Below are 20,615 nucleotides of genomic sequence, written 5' to 3'. Positions count from 1 at the left end.
TTTAAGTTTCTTTCCTTCAATTTTTTTTCAAAATGCTGCAGGAATAACATGGGCAAACATCTCCAATGAGAAATGTCTGGCTGCTTTGGCAGTGTTTGTTTCCTTCCACTACTTAACCTTAAATGTTACACAACCCACTTGAGTTTTCACTGCTTTGGAAGGAGCTGTGACTTTATTAAGTATACATGCAGTTTTATGTGTTCAGTGGGAACTAAATTTACAGTTTATACTAATTAGCCATGGCCGTAACACCAACGTGTGATAAAGGTGATAGCGTGTGTGTGTGTGTGTGTGTGTGTGTGTGTGTGTGTGTGTGTGTGTGTGTGTGTGTGTGTGTGTGTGTGTGTGTGTGTGTGTGTGTGTGTGTGTGTGTGTGTTTCTGTGGGGTTTATGAGGTCAGAACCTACAAATTTAGGCTCCACTGCTTCAATTAGTCGGTCAGTTTTCTGCCTCAGAGCCCGTCAATTAAACACATGGCCACGTCCTAATTGAGCTTGTAGTCCAAACTGTTCTGCTCTGATAAATGAGACGCTGAGTAATACAGCGTCTGTTTTCAAGAAGCCCTGATTCTGGAGGATTTAACAAGGTGTTGCGTACATGAAAGACTTTTATTTTTATTCTGAGAAGAGCTTGAGTAAAACAACAGTGTTCCAGACAGGGGCACGTTTTTAATGAGTGAGGCCTTCTTTAAAACATGAGAGTTAGTTTTTTCTTCTTCTTCTTTTTAATTAACACAAGTCAAAGAGTTTTTACTTGGTATGACAGTGCCATTATGTTGCATAACAGATGCCTCTTAAGTCTGTGTGCTTTAATTGAGATACAGCACAATGACAGATTTAATTAGAGAGCAGCTAAAGAGCAGTTCACTTATTCTGCCGTATGAACTTAAATTAGTTTCCATGCTGGTATTAAAATTAAAAACTCTTGACTTTACTTATTATCCAACCTAAAAAACACTTTTTTGTGTTATCACTTGGCACATCTTGAGATTTATGATGCAAGGAGCAAAATTTGCTGCAAGTTAACGTTAGCATTAGTCTCCACAGTAACTCAACCACAGGTCCAGTGACGTAATTCATGAATAATTTAAATCTCCAGACAGAAACAGTCAGAAGGAAAGTCGTATTCATAAATAAATAAGAGATATTCATATCAAGCATTTGCATTAACCACGCCGGAGGGGAATTGCGTGGTTTGCATCTCTGAACTTCATCTCAGACTGCAAAATGTTTGCAACTCTGGACTTCTAAAGATGCAGCCCCGAGATTGACCCAAAGAGCTTCATCAGCACCTGTTCAAAGCAGCGATCACGTCAGCAGCGAACATTAGCGCTGCGAGCTGTGGATACGTGAGTGTTCAAATGACAGCGAGTAATCTAGCAATTCAAAAACACGGCTCCTGATTACCCTCTGAGCCTCCGCTTAAGCTGCTGTTGACACCTGAATTTGTGCTACAATGAGCATTCCCATGAGTCCTCGTCTTGTCTCTGTCTAGACTGCTGTAACAACCCAAAGAGAAAAGCTCTGTTTGTGTGTGTGTGCTCATGGCACCTATTTCAATTGTGGGGTGTGAAAGTGTGTGCATACTTTGTAAAAAGCCTGGAACAAAAGAAAGGATTGTCATTGGAGCATGTTGACGTTGGTTTGTCTGATTCTTCAATACGTCTGGTTTCTATTTTTAGGACAAGTTTCCATGAAATGTCATCTTGAAAATGTAGAGGTGTAGCTGAGCAGTTTGCTTTACACCTTTGTTGAATAACTGTCTTTGAAAACCAGGCTGTAAAGATGTCTCCCTGGAGGTCAACATTTTGCCCCCTTATAGGGAATGACTGAAGAAAACTGAAAGGGGATGGTGGGATTTTTTTAATGTATGAATCGTTTCATGACAACACAAGGGCAGCAGAATATTACATCGTAAAGCTAATCTTGGCAATGCGTGTTCTGGCTTGGTGTGCCACACCCCCTGCCAGGCCCAAAAAACCTGAGTTATGTTGTCCAGATGGGGAATAACAGCCCACACCTGGGCTTTGGCCCAGACCCCAAACAGGACCCCTGCATGGCCCCAAAGCCTGACTCAGCTAAACATCCACAGAGGCTTGCTCCATACCTGGTGTACATGACCAAAGTCTACCAACACAATGAAAGAGACAAACCTCATTATTTTATACCAGCATCATCTCCAGGCCTTAGCAGCCTACAATAGAATGTAAAATATTCCCTACATTGGATTTATGCGTCACAGCTACACGTCCGTCAAAAAACAGAACAGATCCTGTGTAAGTTGACAGATTGATTGGAATGAAACCTGTTGGATCTGTTTGCCAAAATGCAACACAGACGAACTGCGGATGCATCCAGTGTGTTTTAGCCATAACTTGTTAACAAAAGCAGGGGAGCTAGCATAGGCTGTGTGGCCAGGACAGCTAGCCTGCTGTAAATGTCAGGCAACACAAAGAGCCGGGGATGACTAAGCGTGTCAGCTTCTTGACCTTGCTGACTCAGTGTTTGTCCTGAGGCCTGTGATGAAATTCATTTATGACTTTATTAAGCTTTGCTGCCATAAATATGTTGGTCCGTCTCCGCAAGATAAAGAAAAACAGTTGAAACAGAAAACCAGTTAATATCTAACAGGTGGGGATTTTTGGAATGGATTTCATATTCAAAAGACGAGTTAAACATTATTAAAAGTAGTACTGAAATGTAAATAAACCTTTTCTTTTCTTTTTGATTTCCTTTCACTTCTTCCTTTGGCTTTCTGCTTTTCAATGGAATACTGCCATATGACTTTTCTTGTATCATTCATAATAATGCCATCAGGATGAACCCATATTTTTTTAATGCAATCCTCTGGTTTTGCCAACCATTTAAGCTTAGTTAAGTTAGTATCAAATGTTAAAGAATGGCATTAGTGCAGGTAGATTTTCACAACATCTCCTGTTTTTTGTTTTTCTTTCTGCAGTGAGTGTAAGACAGGAATGCAACCATCCTGCCATGCTTTGGGTAACTTCCTTTTCTCAGAACTGAACAGCAAATGAACACAGTCTGCCCTCAGTGCCCCTGTGCTGTAAATGCTAAATTCACTTATGTCTATATCCCAATTCCCCTTATGCCATGAACTATGACAGGGTAATTTTATAACTGTAACAGTGCACCGAAGTTCAAAGACCATTTCCCGAAAAGACAGAGAGCCCCACCCGTTCTCCCCTCCGCTTTTACACATCCTCTTCCTTTGGAGCACAGATAGTTTGGCTCTTCCCCCTGAAACCGGAGCATGGGCACGATGCTTGGACCTGAGAACAAACAGCCTACATGCCTTGTGGCTTCTTGATGGCATACTTTTCAGCACTCAGGTTCTGGAGGGCTACTCCGAGAGTGCATTCCTGGTAATTAATAAGGCAGGAGCAGGTTTCCATTTGGAGTTTCTGAACATGCCATGATAAAAGAGCGTGAACAGTGGTGTGGTGCTGAGTGTTACACAGTCCTGGCTTGTCTTCAGATTCAAAGCTGTGGAAACTAGAAAAAAAAAAAAACATTTTCCTGTTACATCCCATTCAACCATCCATCTTGATCTCAATGTCTCTCTGTCCAAAGGAGTATGAATTTGTGCATTACCCGTAACCTTTGTAAGGATTTTAACAATTGTGTTCTAAACTGCTTCACTTCCTGTGTACACTGCGAAAAACTGAAATCTTATCAAGTGTTTTTGTCTTATTTCAAGTAAAAACTGTCTTATTACACTTGAAATGAGCCACATTCAACTAACAAAAATTAGGTCTGTAATGCTCATACTAAGAAAAAAATCTGCCAATGGAACAAGAAAAATTTGCTTAAAACTAGAAAAATGTCTTAATACAAGTACATTTTATTTTTTTCCAATGGCATTTTTTTTTAACTTGTTAAAGCAATTCAGACCCCAAAATGTTATTCTGGACCGATCAGGGAAATGTGGCTTATACTAAGTCTAAAAAGACATTTTCTACTTAAAATAAGAAAAAAACACTTTATACGATTTATTTATTTTTTATTTTTTTTTTTTGCTGTGTAGTGCATACAGATAAACTCATTATCCATAGATTAAACCTTTTTTTTTTCTTTCTTTTTTTTGTACCAGGCTGTAAAAAAAAGTTTAACTCTGCAGCTAAAAAAAGGAGTTTTAAAGTGGTATGTAATGGGGATTCTTGGCTCTGCAACCATTTGCATGTGGACACTTGATAAACTACAGTTCTTTGACCTCTGCATTTGCTGTATTTTCCAAAAACTGTAGGTTGCCACTTGTTTGAACTTCAATACCATAATGCAATGAGCAATTTGATTTTCCATTTGACTGGGGAGTCACATTTTCTCAACTTTGGCTGCACTTTACAAGTCAACTCAAGGAAGGATCTGTCCAAAACAATCACTACTACAAATTAAAAGCTGACAGAACTTGCGCTCCTGTGCCACTGATGCTCCATGGATTCACCGATAAGATTTATTCACCAAAGTGGGAAAAATTTCAACATCTTTTTTGTAAATTAAGTTCTGTGATGCAAAGTGTGCAGAGCTTTCTTTGGCTGTGTCACCGTGTCAGGGTGCAGTCAGTGGGAGAAGCTGTGGTGTAGTTTTGATTGGAATATCTTCTGCTCTGCGGTGGTTTGGCTCTTTCTAGGAAAAGCATACTTGGTGAAGGGGAATTTATCAGACCAACAAAACAGCACACATTCAACCCGGTGAAACACTTATCTCCTCTTTCATCGCTGGGACTTTTTCTCTCGCTGCTGCTGTGCTGAGTCAGCTCCTTCATCATGTGCAGACCAGTGAAACCAGTGACCCAGCAAAGCTTTGCTCTTACACTGGAAGCACAGATTCCCCGTTGCAGGAGGCAGTTTTAGTTTATTTTTGAAGGCGGTTGTTGAGTAAATGTGTGTTGATTTTCTTCTGCGTGTGAACAAAGCAAGGGAACACCACAATTTGTGTCACTGTTTTTGTTGGAAGAGCATTTGTGTGTCGGACAAATGAGGAGATAAAATTGCACAAAACACAACGGGCTAACAATAGTTGCTCCGAATGAAGCGGGGAAGTTGATACAATAAATATCTAAATTATGGGTCTTACTCAGCTTTGCACTTTGACCACGAGGAATGTTATATTGCTCATTTACTAGATTAGTCGGAAACATTTCTGATCTTGGTTTTCCATTCAACTTTCCAAAAGTGAGCAGTGATAAAGTCGGAAATTCAGGGTCTGTGTCCACTAAAAGAATTTCTGAGTACAATATTTGGTTGTATCTTATCTTCCAATAAGATGCTATCAGTCAGTATTACACACAAAAACCTGGCAGAGCTCAAGCCTTCCACCTCACTGCCTCCTCAATCATTTTCAAGCTTCATTCTCATAGCTATTCATTCAAACCAGAAACCTCATACATCTCATTTCAGTGACAGCTTAGCCTGAAGCAAGCATTTAAGGTAATTATGTGTGACTAATAAATTCTGCAAAACCACAAGCAAAATTAAAGTTCATGTACAAATGCCTACTTATCTTAGTGTCTGGCCTAAAAAGGAACGGATGAGCTTGAACTGATGTCAAATATCTGAAACCCTGACAGTGTAGTCCAGCCTGAAGTCAGACAGAGAGGTGTCTACTTGTGCGAATGTTCATGCTGCACTCTATCTGCTCTGTGGTTCAAACTCATCCTGGATATGAATCATGGATTTGATCTGTGTTGATAAGCAGAAGTAACAAGGTCTCCTCACAGACACACACACAGTGCTGGAACTGACTGGCCTGTCAGCAGGGTGTGTGATGGCTTACACACCTCGTCAAATCATCTGACGTTCCCCCTGGAGAGGTTAGGAGGGAGTGCTCTTTTGTCTGATACTCTTTTGGACGTGCTTGCAGTGCTCCCAGCCCTCAAACACAGCAGCACAGCTGGACCAGAGCACAGCTCCTGCAGTGAGACCAGAACTGTTTGTACCTCAACTCTGAACTTTCTGGCTGGATTCTGTCAGGCGGCTGCTTCCTCTATAAGGTGAGAAGGTAATACTAAGACATTAAGATAACATTCAGTGCCTGTCCTGTATTTCAACCATGAATTTTTTGAGACACTGTGACAGGGTGGGGAATGCAGCGAGGGGCGTGCCCAGTCAGAGTTTTGGACATGCCAGTAACAAGTGGGCTGATATTTGACATTGGAAAAAATCCTGAGAGTAATTTGTCAAGTTTGACACCATAAATAGGTTTCAGCTAAACCTGTGAAACCATTAAGCCCTAAGCAAAACAGAGGAACTCCCACTGAGATCAAATTCTTTCCCAAAAAACAGTATCGGTTGGAGTCAGCTGGGGAAACTTGGGCGGGGCAAGAGATTGAGTAATGTCCTCCCCCTCAGAGAAAACAAAGGAAACTTCTAAGAATCAAATTTTCTCCACCTTACCCACCTATTTATCATTTTCTCTACAGTTACTGAAAACAACTCAACACCTGTTGTGTTGTTTCTGCATGATGACTGAGCCGATGATTGACAAAACAGAGTTCAGAGAGATCTACCTCTCTGTGATGGAAAGTGGTTGATTTTTAAGAAACACTCTGGTTACCTTTTTTTTGCCCATCAGAATCACACACTATGGAAGACACCTGAATATTTTTTTTTTCCTTTTTTGTATTTATCTATTTATTTGTTTATTTATTCATTTTTATTTTTTTATATATTTTTTATTTTTTTCCTGATTTCAGATCTTAGAAAAAAGATTCACCCAAGTACAGTGTGTGATGATGTTGAATTTATGGGATACATTTTTTGAATCACACACTCTGGAAGTCACCTGAGTGCATTTTTTTTTATCTATTTATTTTTATTTTTATTCATTTATTTATTTATATTCATTTATTTATTTATATTCATTTATTTATTTTTGTATTATTTTTTTATTTTATTTACTTTTTCCTAATTTCAGCCTGGTACAGTGTGCAACAATAGTGAATTTATGGGAAACAGGTTTTTTTGTTTGTTTGTTTGTTTTTTTTGTACCAGGCTATCAATATGTTTATTACTGTTGTGAAAATATTTCTTTTTTCGGTTTGGTGTGTCTGTGAGTTTAGGTACTTCTGGAGCCAGCCTCAAGCAGACACTTGAGAAACTGCAGATTTTAGCACTTCTGCATTGTCTTATATTTTTACATTGGAGGGTTGCCACTTGGAGTTGACCTATGGCTAAGCCAAGCCCCCTACTTCACTCAATCAGAAAAACAATGAACATTCAGTGACAGGCACTTTGACTGGTGTCACAGTAGTAATCATTTTGCAGGGTGCTATTGATACTTTTGGAGACAGAAAGATCACATATCATCTAGAAGTCACCAAAAGGATCTAAACTACACATTGAAGAGATATTTTAATTCTCCTATTAAGAAGGTGGATAAAAAAGCTTCAGTTACAGGCCAAAATTTATAGATCCCAGTGCAAATGATAAACCACATCACAATCTCGTTGTCATCACCATTTCAGACAGCAAGATAGAGACATCCTGAGCCTTTTCTTCCTGCCCCCAGCAGCCAGTTGTCCACCCTTGTCAGAATGGTTATAAACACAAGCCTCAGGAAGAACAGGTCAAACTTTCTCCAGTACAACAGGCTGGAAATAAATTGTTCTCATGCTCCGTTGGTAACTGAGTGCCAGCGTGTTTCAGTTTACTTTGATACGGTTGCTTAGGAGCGCGCGGAGTTCAGGCAGACGCCTCTATGTTCCCAGGCCTATTACAGCATTCACATGAACAGCAGAGAGCATGTTCTCACAGACACAAAGTGAGCATGTGTGTAAATGACGTACCTCTGAAGCAAGGCTTTCAAACATGTGCCAAGATCAATTTCCATCAAAGGTCCACAGGGAACAGTCTTCCACCATCTCCTGGAGAGGAGTCAAGTGTATTTTGGAGGGAAAACCACAAAGCAGCAAATGTTTAATCCACAACAGTAGACATCACACAGCTCCTGTGTCAAGTTTGCAGAAAAGGTTCTCAAGGTCTTTTCATGAGTGAGTGCAATGCTAAATGAAGGTTTCTTTGTTTTCACATCCCAAGCGTGCAATTAAGGGTTTTTAAATTGGTAGCATTGCAACACTTCGACTACTCTTCTGGCACTGCTCCGTTTTCTTGTTTGGTCTAAGACTGCCTGTTCCTTTGCAAAAAAATGTACAACCAAAAGTGATCCAAAATTACATTTTTTGTAGGAGTTATTGCTCAATATATTCCTTTACTACCTTATTTTCATAGTTCTGGGAATCCCTCCTTTGATTTATGATGGTAATTTCTTCTGCGCTTTTAGATAATGAGTGTGTTAACCTTTGTTTTAATTTTCAGATATACGAGTTGGATTACTGGACTGTCATCAGCTGTAAATCTGCATTGTAAAAGAATGTCTGGTGAAGAAAATATACCTAATAAATGCCGGAAAGATTTGCCATCAAGCCTTAAAGCAAGTATGTTGCATTTTTGTGGCCTGGGCTTGTGTTTTAATCATCCAGAGATGTACCTCAGCCTAAATGCTTGCTTAATGACTTGAACAGAATATCTAGAACTGATCTTAACCTTTAACCCAGACAGCTCAACATGAAAACAGAGTTGTTGTGAGGTTGAATGACAGACTCTTGGATGCTTGACAACTGTCCTGCTGCTCAGCGGAAGCCTGAGAGTGGGCGGTGGCTGTGTTTCTTCTTCCTTTGCTCATCTACATCCTCTCCCACTGTGAGGTCAGAGGCATGTCAGCAGGCCGTAGCTGTGTCATTTGCTGGCAGTATCACTGAAAACGTGCAGCACAACTCGAAAAAAATAACAGAGGGGCAAATTTAGAAAGACTGTTTCAGACGCTGATAGTAACCATGAGTTATGCAACTATCGCTTCTGTCTATTTTCTCTGCATCTGAAGAAATTACTCATAAAAGAGATAACCCTTATGTAGTCTTTATGTTGATCTCCCAGCCTTTTAGCTGGACATTCTCCAGTGTGAGCTCAGTCTCTTTGCAATCTCTTGGAAGAGATTATGATTCTAGCTGTGAGCACTTTAGCGATCTTTTGGGGTTTAGCATCTTCAGACATTACACTCTGTGACATCATGTTCCTGGCAGCCTAATAGTGTTTTAGTATCTCTGCTGCATGGATCATAAACCTGCCTGAGTTGCTGAATACTTGGTCTCCTTTTACCTCATGCTGTTGTAGACTGTCGCTGTGTCTCTTCATCTTTCATCCGCCTAGCTGTGAGTGACAGCTGTCTCTTGATGTGATTGAATATCAACACTTAAACAGCAGACTCTGAAGAGAGGCTGGTCCCACTTTTTCAGATTTTCAGCCTTTTTAACTCAGGTTATCAATGTTTGTATGATTACACGGAGCAAACCATCCATTATTGTATGGTCAGTATGGATGAGGAGGATTTGCTTTAGTTGCACTCCCTCGCCACCTTGAGGCCTAGAGTCTCTGCACACTGTCATAAATTACTTTTCGTGAGGCGTGTGTTTGTTTTGGAATTAGATGGAAATCAGATGGACACAAATTCTTTTTGTTCATGACAACTTTTTACTGGATACAACGTGCTGAGGTAAGGGACTTATCAGTACTGTTACGTAGCATTACGGTTTGGAAAGTGACATCAAGCTGGCTTTATGTTAGCGACATCAGCCGCCCTATGCTCCGACGTATCTGTAGGCTAATGTGACAACAAGTAAACACTGTCACTTTGTAAGTAGCTTAGTAGCCATTCATATTTAGCACAGCTGACAGCCCAGTGCCCTAAGACAAGTCTGTAATGTGTAACATTAGTAAGCTATGTCCTGCCAGTCATCTACCAAGCAGAGCTAACGTAACCTCACTCTTAATTTTATTGATAGACTCTCAAGTTTGAACGGACCACTGCAGAATAACTGCTGACTGTGGGTTGAAATGAACATTATCATAAACAGCTTACCCCCTGTGTTAGCCTTTAGCTTTCTTCTGCTTTTCTGTCCTTTTTCTGTCTGACAGTAAGGCTCCTGTGTCCACCACCACTACAAAATCAATCACAGAAATCGTTTTTAGCAGAAAAAAACACAGATCTCTGTGTTTTATATTTTTTCTCAATAGTGTTGTCATAGAGTCCTAGACATGCCGTTGATCAATCTGGTCCTGAAGGACCCAAACTGGAAGCGAAGAAGTAGAACTAAAAACAACCTGTAACCAGCGATATTGACACTGATAATCTCCTTTTGAAGTGTTGATTACAAACAGGCATAAATCTAGAAAGGAGACTTTTTCAAGATCACTTTCAAACTCCTCACAGCCCCTTTCACAATTATTTTGTATTGGTTTATGAAACATATCACTATTGACTAGATGTTAAAAGAAGAATTAGCCTATAGTTTTAATGTGCATTTGTAATATAAACCTGCATTCCATCTAATGGCCATTAGGTGGTGACATCACCAAGTAGTGACAGATTATAAATGAATTAAACCTCTCAGTTGATTTATTGCCTTGGTTGAGGTGTGTACATAATGTTTTTAATGTATATTTCACTTTTTTAGAACCTTTCACTTTTGACCTTCTGTACAGTTGTCATAGAGGAGACAAATGTTGTGCATCTAATCGCCATCAGTGGGTCATTCTCTCCTGGATAACTGTATTGCTCAAAAAGTTGTCCTGTCTCCTTAAAAATCCATCAAACTGTTCCTGGAGAAGGCTAATCCATGTGCTAATCCTTTGTGCCTCAGAGGGCATAATTAAAGATTCTTAATTTCACTGCTACATCAACATCCCGCTGTCTGTAATGTGTTATGGAACCACTCATCATAATTGAAGGATGACAAAAGAGAGTTTAACCTTTCAGCCATTGCTTCACACCATTATCATTCAACCGGACTAATTTTAAGTTGTTTTTTCAGCTGTGAGAAAAGCTGCATTTTCTAGCCAGGGAGCTAAATCCTCATTTAAACGCTCTGTTCTTCTTGTTACACTGTGTACAGGGAGGAGAAATGTTCCAAGATGAATAAATCAGAAAATAAGTACTTTCACTGCATAAGCCATACTCCAGTGCAGGCTCTCACTCGGGAAATGGATTGTGGTTTTGGGCATTAGCACTGTTATATATTTCATCCAGACCCACTTGGACTGGCTCATTTTTAAAAAGGCAGCTCTGAAGTCTTGAACCTCGTGGAAGGTTACTGGTTGCACAAGACAGTGGCCATATCTCGCTCCAGTTTTGAGAATCCAAACAATTTTGTTCATGATGTTTTCACATGTTGTGTTGCATAAATAGTCGATATATCATGTCATGATACATGGAGTCTATTTGACCTGTGGCTAGAGGCAAGGCATTTTAGATGTTTGTTAACTTAGATGAACACTCAAGCACTGGAACTAATTCTATATCCCGAAATGTTACACTTTCCCATATTTAAAACATATTTTTACAGTAATGCTGGATTTCCATACTGAACTGCAAATTTTCCATACGTTGTAGAAATCCCTGGATCTGTTCATAAACTGCTCAAAACCATTTGTTTTAGAAATAGTATCAGATCTTCATGAGACTTTTTAAAGTGATGAGGTCTTCCCATAAGGATCTCCCAACAGGGTCATGACACACTTGAGGGGCAAGCTTCAAACCCCTATATCTCAGCCCCCTGACAGGCCTCGACAGGGCTGGCCAATCAGAGGGAAGGGGGTTTGTGGAGTGGAGAGCCCTAAAGAGACAGCAGCTAATACGACCCATACCACCCCAGGCCATCTATCTGGACATGCTCCACTGCCGACCTGTGTTCAGCAGAAAGTTCTAAGTTTCTGATCCCCAAGAGCTTAGCAAATGGATTTAGAAGTATCTACAGACTTTAAAACTTCAGTGTAATATCTAAATTCTCCCTTAGAGTCCATTGATCATATCCAGATTCAAGGCTCAACCTTTGCTCAGCAGTTTTTGAACAGTGTGTTAACTTTTCCAGAACTTACTGAAAGTGAAAATGGGGGATCTTTAACATCACTGTGAGGAATAGACCTTGGTTTGGTTCATGAGTATTCACAGCAAACCACATTATTACGCTTTCATTAGCCCGGTCATGAACCTTCACGGTAATAAAGTTGATTGATGAAAGTGGAGCAATGTGAGCCCGTTTATTACAATTTTAACCCAGAAGGATAAAAAGTAAGGGGTGTTGGTTTCTTCAAATAAGTGCAGCGTGTCCAAGAGATTTGAATTACAGAACCTCTTCTCACCTTGTGAGGTAACCTGAAACCCAAACTTTACATTAAGAAATGTGGAGCTGGCACAAACAGATCGTTCCCTCCTTGGAGAACCGCAAACCACATGCCCTCTTCATCTGCCTTTTGGAAAGTTTATTCCCACCTCCTTCCCTGAGCAAGATGAGCTATAACACCAAACCTGTTTGTGTGGAGGCTGAGCAATTTTCAGCAAGCATGAAGAAAGAGGCCTAATCTCAGCTCATGAGGGGCCTAGTCATCCAACCCTTATTGCCCTCATTTTCTGAAACAAGATGATCCAACGGGTCCGACTCAGAATGAAATAATTTGTGTGGTGTTGGGATTGGTATCTTTCTTAACTATGAGTAATCCTAGCCCTGAATCAGTGCCGTTCATGTGGTTGGAGGCCTCAGGAACTTAGAGGTCACCCTTAGGTCAAACTGTGTGGTCTCATATGAGTTTCTCCCTCTTTAGTTTTACGGTGGGCCTTGCCCTCTTCGTCACCCTTTTTGCTCCTTCTTGGTAAAGCGATCCCATCATCTCGTGTCTCTTGGGCACTGCACAACTCAAACTGCGTAAATCATAAGAGTGTAAAGCTCCTGTCAGTTGCAGTGTTTTGGCCTTCAGGGTGTTAGAACTTGAATGGCGCTTGTGCATTCCACTTTCCGTAGATCAGCCTGTAACCCAACCTGATGGCAGTTTGTAAATTAATCATGTAGATGATCACATATAGAATCATCCGAAGACATGCACCTACTTCTTCCAGGTCTTATCAGGACAGTTTGATGAATCGGAATCTGAATTATATTTCAAGCTGAAAATAAGAAAGCCTTTTTCAGTCAGTCAGCAGAACAGCTGTACATGCTGCCAGCGTGTATTACATCCCCATGTAACCCACAGGGTTCCCTCCAGGGAGACAGATTCTTGTGTGCAACTCAAAGCTCCTGGGTTTTTGTTGATTTTTGTTGACCCTTGATGACAAAAATGTCTTTGCTCTTTGCTGATCCCACTCATAATATTCATTGATGAACACTAAATCCTATCCTGTTTATTACTCATTTTACTCATTGTAAATCTGTGATAAACATTCAGATAAACATCACATAAACATTCATCTCAGATAAACACCACTCAGTGCTTTAAAAGATCAAGTGAAACCATATAACTGGGCAGTTTTAATCAAAATACCCTCATGCAAAAATGGCAAAATTCAATTCAACAAATACATTGAGATTATCAAAAGGAGAAGCAAACATAGACTGTATACAACATGGGCATAACTTCAAGGGTCAACTTTTCTTTCTGTGAGTTAATACTTCACTTCCAAGGGGTAACATCCAGTTAGTAAAAATGAAGCCTATGCAGAAGTGCTAAAAGTCGCTGTTCACTGAGAATCCGCTTGAGGCTGGCTGCAGAAAGACCAGAAGTCACATTCGCACCCAGCTATAAAAACAGACTTTTACAGCATAAAAAAGCATATTTACAGCCTAGTTCAAAAACTGCTTGGGTCTGAAATGCTGATTTCACTATCAGCACACACTGTACGGTGAGTGAATTTTTTTCCAACTTGGTGGTTTAGCGGTGAGTGAATTTAGGCTTCATTTTAAATAACCCGATGTTGCCCCTTGGGAGTGAAGTATTAACTCACAGAAAGAAAAGTTAGCTTTAACTAAGGGCAACTTTAGATCATTACCCCACGGTGGCATCATTTTCAGAGCTCACCACCAAATAAAAACGTACCTTCAGCGCTTCACAACACAAGCACATCCCCTTAGCAGCCGTTCTGGAGTAAAGCTAAAAAAATTAATCTCAAGCCAGATACAACAAACAGCATGTTACTCAGTATGGCTCATACCTCCCCAGGAACCAGAAGTACTGCAGAGGACGAGGGGAGTCACTGCAAGTAAATAAATCCCCAGAAACTAAATGCAGAGCTTCAGGTTATTGTTTCCCCCCAGCTGTGTAACCTGATACACTTTATACTGTTATGTTGGTAGGAGATCAACCCACAGATTCCAGCTCAGCTCATCTTACACCATATCTGATTTTATTTTCCTTGATGTGGACAGAATGATACTCAGCTGTTTCAACACAGAGCGCCACATCTGTCCAATTTCTTCCTTTTATTTGCTTCCTTAAAAACACACAACTGCTATCTCCGAGGTCTGCTTTGGAGTGGAAACTTTAAGAGTTGTAGGTGATATCAAATAAAAGTGTCAATCTAGAAAATTGATTCTCTTTTGGTTTCTTCTCAGACTCCAACAGCAACTTTTTATCCAGAGCAGCTGCCAATCCAGCCTGAAGACAGAGCTGTAATCCAGCGTGAGACAGCCTGCCTGCACACCTCTGATATACACACATGAAGGAGTGAGGTGTTACCTCCACAACTAATACTTTTCCATCAGTAACCATAAAATGTAGCATATTATTATTTTCCATAATCAATCAGAAGCAGAGTTGGGCTCTGCGTTGTTTAGATTGTGTGCTTCAGCCATGCTGGGATCTGGGATTTTCCATGCAGGCTGAGCTAAACTAATTAGCCATTTATTTATTCACATCCATAATGCTCCAACTTCCAGCACGGTTTGGTTCTTTTGAATTTAACACAAGATAAACCCAGATTTCTGGGAAGGTAGGCATGAAGTGGCCACATTATTAAGTTTCCTGTCAAACATCTGTGTTTTTAGATTAGACGCGGTGTTTGCTCAGCATCGCTCTACACAAACAACATGAAACAACAGATCCAGTGGAGGCACTTGCCAAAGAGACACAACAATTGGGAAAAGAAAACATTTATGAAACTTCTGAGGGTTTATCTTTTCAGCGGTGTTCTCTCTTTCTCCTGCTCTCTGTCTCTCCTTCCCTCCACAATGCTGCGGTAGGATTGTGTGCTGGATTTGTTTTGGATGTCAGGCTGTCCTTGCCGTGTTTGGATATTCCGGATCTCGCTGTGAGCTGCCCTCATGTTCACCACACAGTTGTCTTTCTCAGGTTTTATAAGTTGAAGCGTCGTGGGAAAACCCAATAACCGTCCTTTCATCTTTCCTCTTGGCTTTTTCCCTCTTATTCTTTTTATTATTACACCTTTTGGAAGCATTTTTCCACCCTTCCTTCCTCTGACTACCTCATCGTTATCTCCCTTATCTTTTATTTTTATTTCCTCCTCCACCTTTTGTGCCTTTTCTCCACGTTATCTCTACTTGATCTGTGTTACTTACATGCCTCCATCATGCGTGGCCTGAAATAAGAGGAGAATTGCACATGTTATGCCATGTTTCTTCCAGGGGGGATGGCGTTCGGCTCTGAGCTTGTGAGTCATTCTTTTCACTGGGGGATGATGTCATCCTCGACAGCTGAGAAAAAGTTACCTGATTCAGTCACCCGTGGCAGACGCCATGGCGAAAGGGGTAAAAAAGAAAACGCTGAGCAGTGTTAGGACTGTCTTTAAAATTGCATGGCCCTACTTTCTCCCCTCTTTTCCCATCTTTTCTGCCATCTCTCACACTTCTTTCTCTCCTACAGTAATGGCCTTGCTTTGTTCACCTAGCAGCATGCTATATGCTCTGAGGCCAGATGGTCTGATTTAGGAGGCTGATGGGGACTGAGAGAATATGAATATTTCACTCTATGGCTTGCATGTGCTCGAGTGGGAGGGACCGTGCATATACAGATATGTTTGTGTGCCATGTGAGTGGATGTGTGCTGAGGAAGAGGCACAGCAGACAGAATCGATTGCCTCACAGACAAAGCTTGTCCCCTTTGGAATGACATGCTACACCCGGTGGGAGGAATTCACTCTCATGGGTAAAGCGGTGTATTTCTCACCAGAAGAAGGCCCACTGCTGGGTCAGAGTTCATTTCACACAGCCAGCTGGTATATGGGCCATGCATGAGCTCCTCAACAGCAGCTGTGTTTACATCCAGATTAGATTTATACAGCAAAAACAGGCTGCAGTGCTGCCACTGTGTCCTCTTCCCCTCTGTAACGCTTTCATCTCACCCTCATGCTGCATGTCCCAGAACAACAGCTCAGCTTGAAAGGTTTATGCCCCTTCAGGCACTTTGGCTTTCCTGAAATGATGACAGGAAGTGCCACTGTTTTAATGTCTATGTTGCGTGTCTCCTTTGTCATCACAAACACCTGCAGCATGTGTGCACATAACCCAGGGATGCTTCAGCTGTTTGCTTGTGCAGCCACCGACGGATGGATGGATGGATGGATAGGTGGATCAGATAACAGCAGGATGTGTCACAATTTTTTAATTTATCACCTGATCATGTCAGTTTGCAAGAAACCTGTTTTATTATTTATGGGCGTTAATACTCCACTCTGCTCTGATGCCAAAGGCTTTAGATACTGCACCTTTACCCCAGCCTTCAGCATCTCATACAAATGTTAGATATAACTTTTAGAATAAAACACATCAGGCTTTCCATGAAATGTCTGTGAATTTGTGAGGTGAGGCCAAGTGGCAACCTCCAGTCTAAGAAAATGGGGCAATGAAGAAGTGCTAAAATATTTTTCTAACTCGGCAGTTCGGAAGATATTAAGATCACAACCTCGCCCAATCAGAGGCTCAGCTCAGGTCACGAGACTGACTGGGGCCCTGTGGCTGTACGCAAAGCCCTTGCCACTTCCAATATGGCTGTGATAGCCAATGTGCTTCACTTTCTGTTTCAGAAACAGACAGGTAGGGAGACTATGTCCATGTTTTATACAGTCTATGGGTGAGGCCTCCAGTGGTCAGACTTGATTGTCTAGCAGGTCACTGAATCAAGCCCTGGGGAAGACCATGGCTGCTTTCCAAACCGCATACTACATACTACGTGTGAATGTAGTATGTAGTAGACACTGCATACTGCCTACTGCTTTTGCATGTCATATGTAGTATGACCATTCTGTTGGGTCTGTTTTGTAGTATGCTACTCTGGTTTTAAGCTACAGCTTGTGACATCTTAGTTATTTTTTTAATCATATCACAGCAAAAACGTCATATTTGATTTTTAATCTTACACCAAAATATTGTTTATTTCAAAAAAATTTAGAAGGGATTGACTTTTTTATTTTTACAGCTGATGGGAAACCACTTTCCTATGATCCACATTTGGTTAAGAAAATGGTAACTGTTGGTTTATATGGGCTTTGATGAATTTATAGAAGTAAACACCTCTTTTACAACTAGAAATAACAAGATTTACTGGTGTTTCTTTCTCATCACTTCATTTCTATATCATGGATCATCTAACCCAGTGGTCCCCACCCCTGGGCCATGGACCTGTACCAGTCTGTGAGATAATTGGTACCGGGCTGCACATAAAAAATATTCAACTTACATTATTTCAGTTTGATTTATTATCTGATTCTGAAATTGATCAATGTTTTATTTTGAAAAATGACCAGATTCTCTCCGTCATACACATCTATGACTCATTCTTGACATCTAACCCCTCAGGCTAGCAAAATGGATAAAAAACAAACATCTTTGGAAAGTTTCTTTCGACAGGGTAAAAGAGTCAGGAAGGTAAGTAGTAGTCAGTAAGAAGACTGGAGTAAGAATAGCAGGTCTGTGAAATTACTGTCTGACATTAAACTGGTCTGTGGAACAAAAAAGGTTGGGGACCGTTGGTTTATGTAGTTGTGTTGTAGTTATAATCCTTGGCATACTGCAACTTTTTGCATACTGCCTACTACATACTGGAAAACTATGCGCTGCTAGTGTAGTAGGCGATTTGGAAACAGCCCATGTCTTAAGCATCTTAAAATTAGGGTCTTCTGATGCCCATGTGTCTGTTGTTTTAGCGCTAAAGCAGGATTAGTTTGAGAACTCTTAAAGCCTGCACAGCAAATTCAAATGGTAATGTCTGCTCAGAGACCTTTCCTGGGATCCTGTCTTCTATTTAATCAGACAACATGGGCCAATCTTTGACCCCCCCAAGGATCAGTGAGCCTTGGCTGACCATGACCGTGTCATTGCTTCATCAGTTTTCCTTTCGTGGACCACTTTTTGGTCGAGATCAGAACAGAAACCATGAGTGTAGCTCCAGTCTCATTTGAGTGCAACTTCTTCTGAAACGTTGACATAGAGGTTTAGCTTTGGGGAAGAGAACAAAGAAACTTAAAAGAGCAACTTATTGACATCAAAGGGTAAATAACAATAGCTGCCAAGAAAGAAAAGTCATCATGTCTTTATGTGCAGGAGGGGCTGACCATCTGTGCAGCACTGTGAGATCTTGCTGAGTGAAAGGTGCTACGACATAAACTTTCCTGACTGGATCCTTTGCCTATAAGGCAGAAGGGCGGAGAGTAGCAGAAGTGATGGATTTAGATCATTCTCTTTAATGTTCTTTGACTTCATTGTACTTATAAGAGCTCAATTCCCTGTTGGAAAACTTTAAAGCCATTTATGTAAGAGTGATGAATGTCTTCATAACAGGGGTGGATTTCAGAGCTGTGCAGAGGAAGCGCAATCAAACCGAGGCGGCTCAGAAAGCCACTGAGAGGTGAGAGTCCTGCCCTCAGTTTGACAACCCAGAGCAGTGTCATTAAAACACTTACTACGTTATGCCTTAGAACTTGAAATTAAAGCAAACATGTTATGTTTGTCATGCACTGCAAGGAAACACAATTTGTGAGAGGTCACGGGGACACTCGGCCTCACATCATTCTGCAGCAAAAAAGAACAGGAGGAGGAATATTAGAGGATGGCAGAAGCAATTAGCTTCCTAAGGCTACTTGGAGTTCATGCGTTTCATATTTCCAAATCACCCAGGCTATGAATGCAGAAACCACATCACCCTTTTCAAATAAAGTTCACCTCTTGTGCTGTTGACATGCATGGAGGCCCAACATGACTCAGATATAATTTGAAAAAATCTGACGGTTTCAAACAGAGACAGGCTGTACGTTCATGAGAAGAGTCCAAGTTGTTGCAGCTAAGTTCTTAAAGCCTGAAGGAAATTGGGCCTGAAATGGTATAAAATGCATATTCTATCAGGGTAGCTGATGATATCACTCATAGCTAAGGGAAAATAAACTAAATATTCAACATACCTTGTTAGAAAATACAATGGATAGACAGTTTGTCATGGGGTGTCTCTACGTTTACATTTTTATCATTATCTCAATGGCTCTGCAAAGTTATGACAAGTAAAATCATCGTTGTGCATTCCTTTCTTTCATTTGAGTCAAAGACAGAAGAAGCACTGCAGAGGGAAAATACTTTTGTCAGGTCAGGTCCTGAATTACAGTTAAAAGGTCCCCTGTGGGTCCCTCGTCCCCTTAAATACACAACCTTACACAATCATCTACAAGTTGATAAAGGACATCTGCAATGAAAACATGTCAGTTTTATTATGAAAAGTATAAAATGATCCTTTATTCACCAAGGGCCCTATCAGTGCTCCAATAAAGTGTTGTCACATAGGATACAAAAATGATAGATTAGAAATAGACAACGTTCTCCCCCAAAGCACTCCCGTTCCCCACCTAACTCATTTTGACATCACTGTTTTCCTCATTTGACTCTTTTTCCTCCTCCCTGTTATTTTAACGCAAACCTGCACTCTACACTGCCTCCCTCCTTCTCTTCCTTCCTTCCTTCCTTCCTTCCTCAGCAGCCTTTGGCCCCATTCCCTGACCGCCACCAGAAGCCTCTGCCGCCCCTCCTCCTGACCCTCTCCACCCAGTCTGCTTTACTTTTCCAGCTGTTGGTAATCATGCAGGTGCCTGATTGGCTGACAGACCCAGCTGCTGGCTGATGGGAAGACCTTTGCACGTCCAGCTGTGGGAAGGAAGATGGACTTTAATCAGAAAGAAAAGGTGACAATTCCAACCCCTCCTCCTCGTCTAACCATAACAGAAGAGCAGCCAAGAATACAGATGGAAGGAAGGGATTGAAATGACCAACTTCCCTGCTCCCACCCTCGACTTCACCTCCTGTTAATCATCATCAGTATCATCATCAGAATTTGAAATCTTACTAAAGTTATGGCAGGACGGGGCAGGCTTTTCAAAAGCTTTGGTTTGGAAGGGCTGGGGCTGAGCTCAGCCTCCATTAAACATGTGACCTCATGTTGTAGGCACAAAATAACTTTGATGACGTGCACGTCTTTGTCTCTGTGATCATCTCTTGCACATGGGCATGTGCCCTGAACCATGTGTTCGAGATCAGAACGGGGCCAAGTGATCCCGGGCAGACCTTAAAAGGCCTGGCTGCTCTCCCACTGTCAGTCTATAGGTGGGCTCCACAATTCTTCCAACATTGCTGCTTCATATTTCGATACAGCCTCAGAACAAATAGTGGAGCTGGAAGGACCCCCTGTGGGTTTTATTACCCAGTAAATTCCATTACAGGGAACACACATTGTTCCTTAATATGGCTTCAACGGAGCCTCATAAAAAATGTAGATTGCATGTTGT

The 20,615-nt window shown here is 41.1% G+C and overlaps 1 long non-coding RNA gene across 1 annotated transcript in view; it reads left to right on the top strand.

Moving 5' to 3' along the window:
• Nucleotides 1–20,270, top strand: part of LOC141808880 (uncharacterized) — a 57,978-nt gene extending 37,708 nt beyond the window's left edge. Inside the window, exons 3-4 of the long non-coding RNA XR_012599935.1 lie at nucleotides 18,631–18,697; nucleotides 19,814–20,270. This is a non-coding gene — a long non-coding RNA (uncharacterized LOC141808880). The remainder of the gene's footprint in view (nucleotides 1–18,630; nucleotides 18,698–19,813) is intronic.
• The last annotated feature ends 345 nt before the right edge of the window (nucleotides 20,271–20,615 follow it).

Source organism: Halichoeres trimaculatus, unplaced genomic scaffold (assembly GCF_033239565.1).
Source record: "Halichoeres trimaculatus isolate MK-OKI-2021-1 unplaced genomic scaffold, fHalTri1.1 fHalTri1_scaffold_19, whole genome shotgun sequence".
Lineage (NCBI taxonomy): Eukaryota > Metazoa > Chordata > Actinopteri > Labriformes > Labridae > Halichoeres > Halichoeres trimaculatus.
The sequence above is the reverse complement of the archived record's forward strand: the minus strand, read 5'-3'. Positions and strand labels throughout refer to the sequence as shown.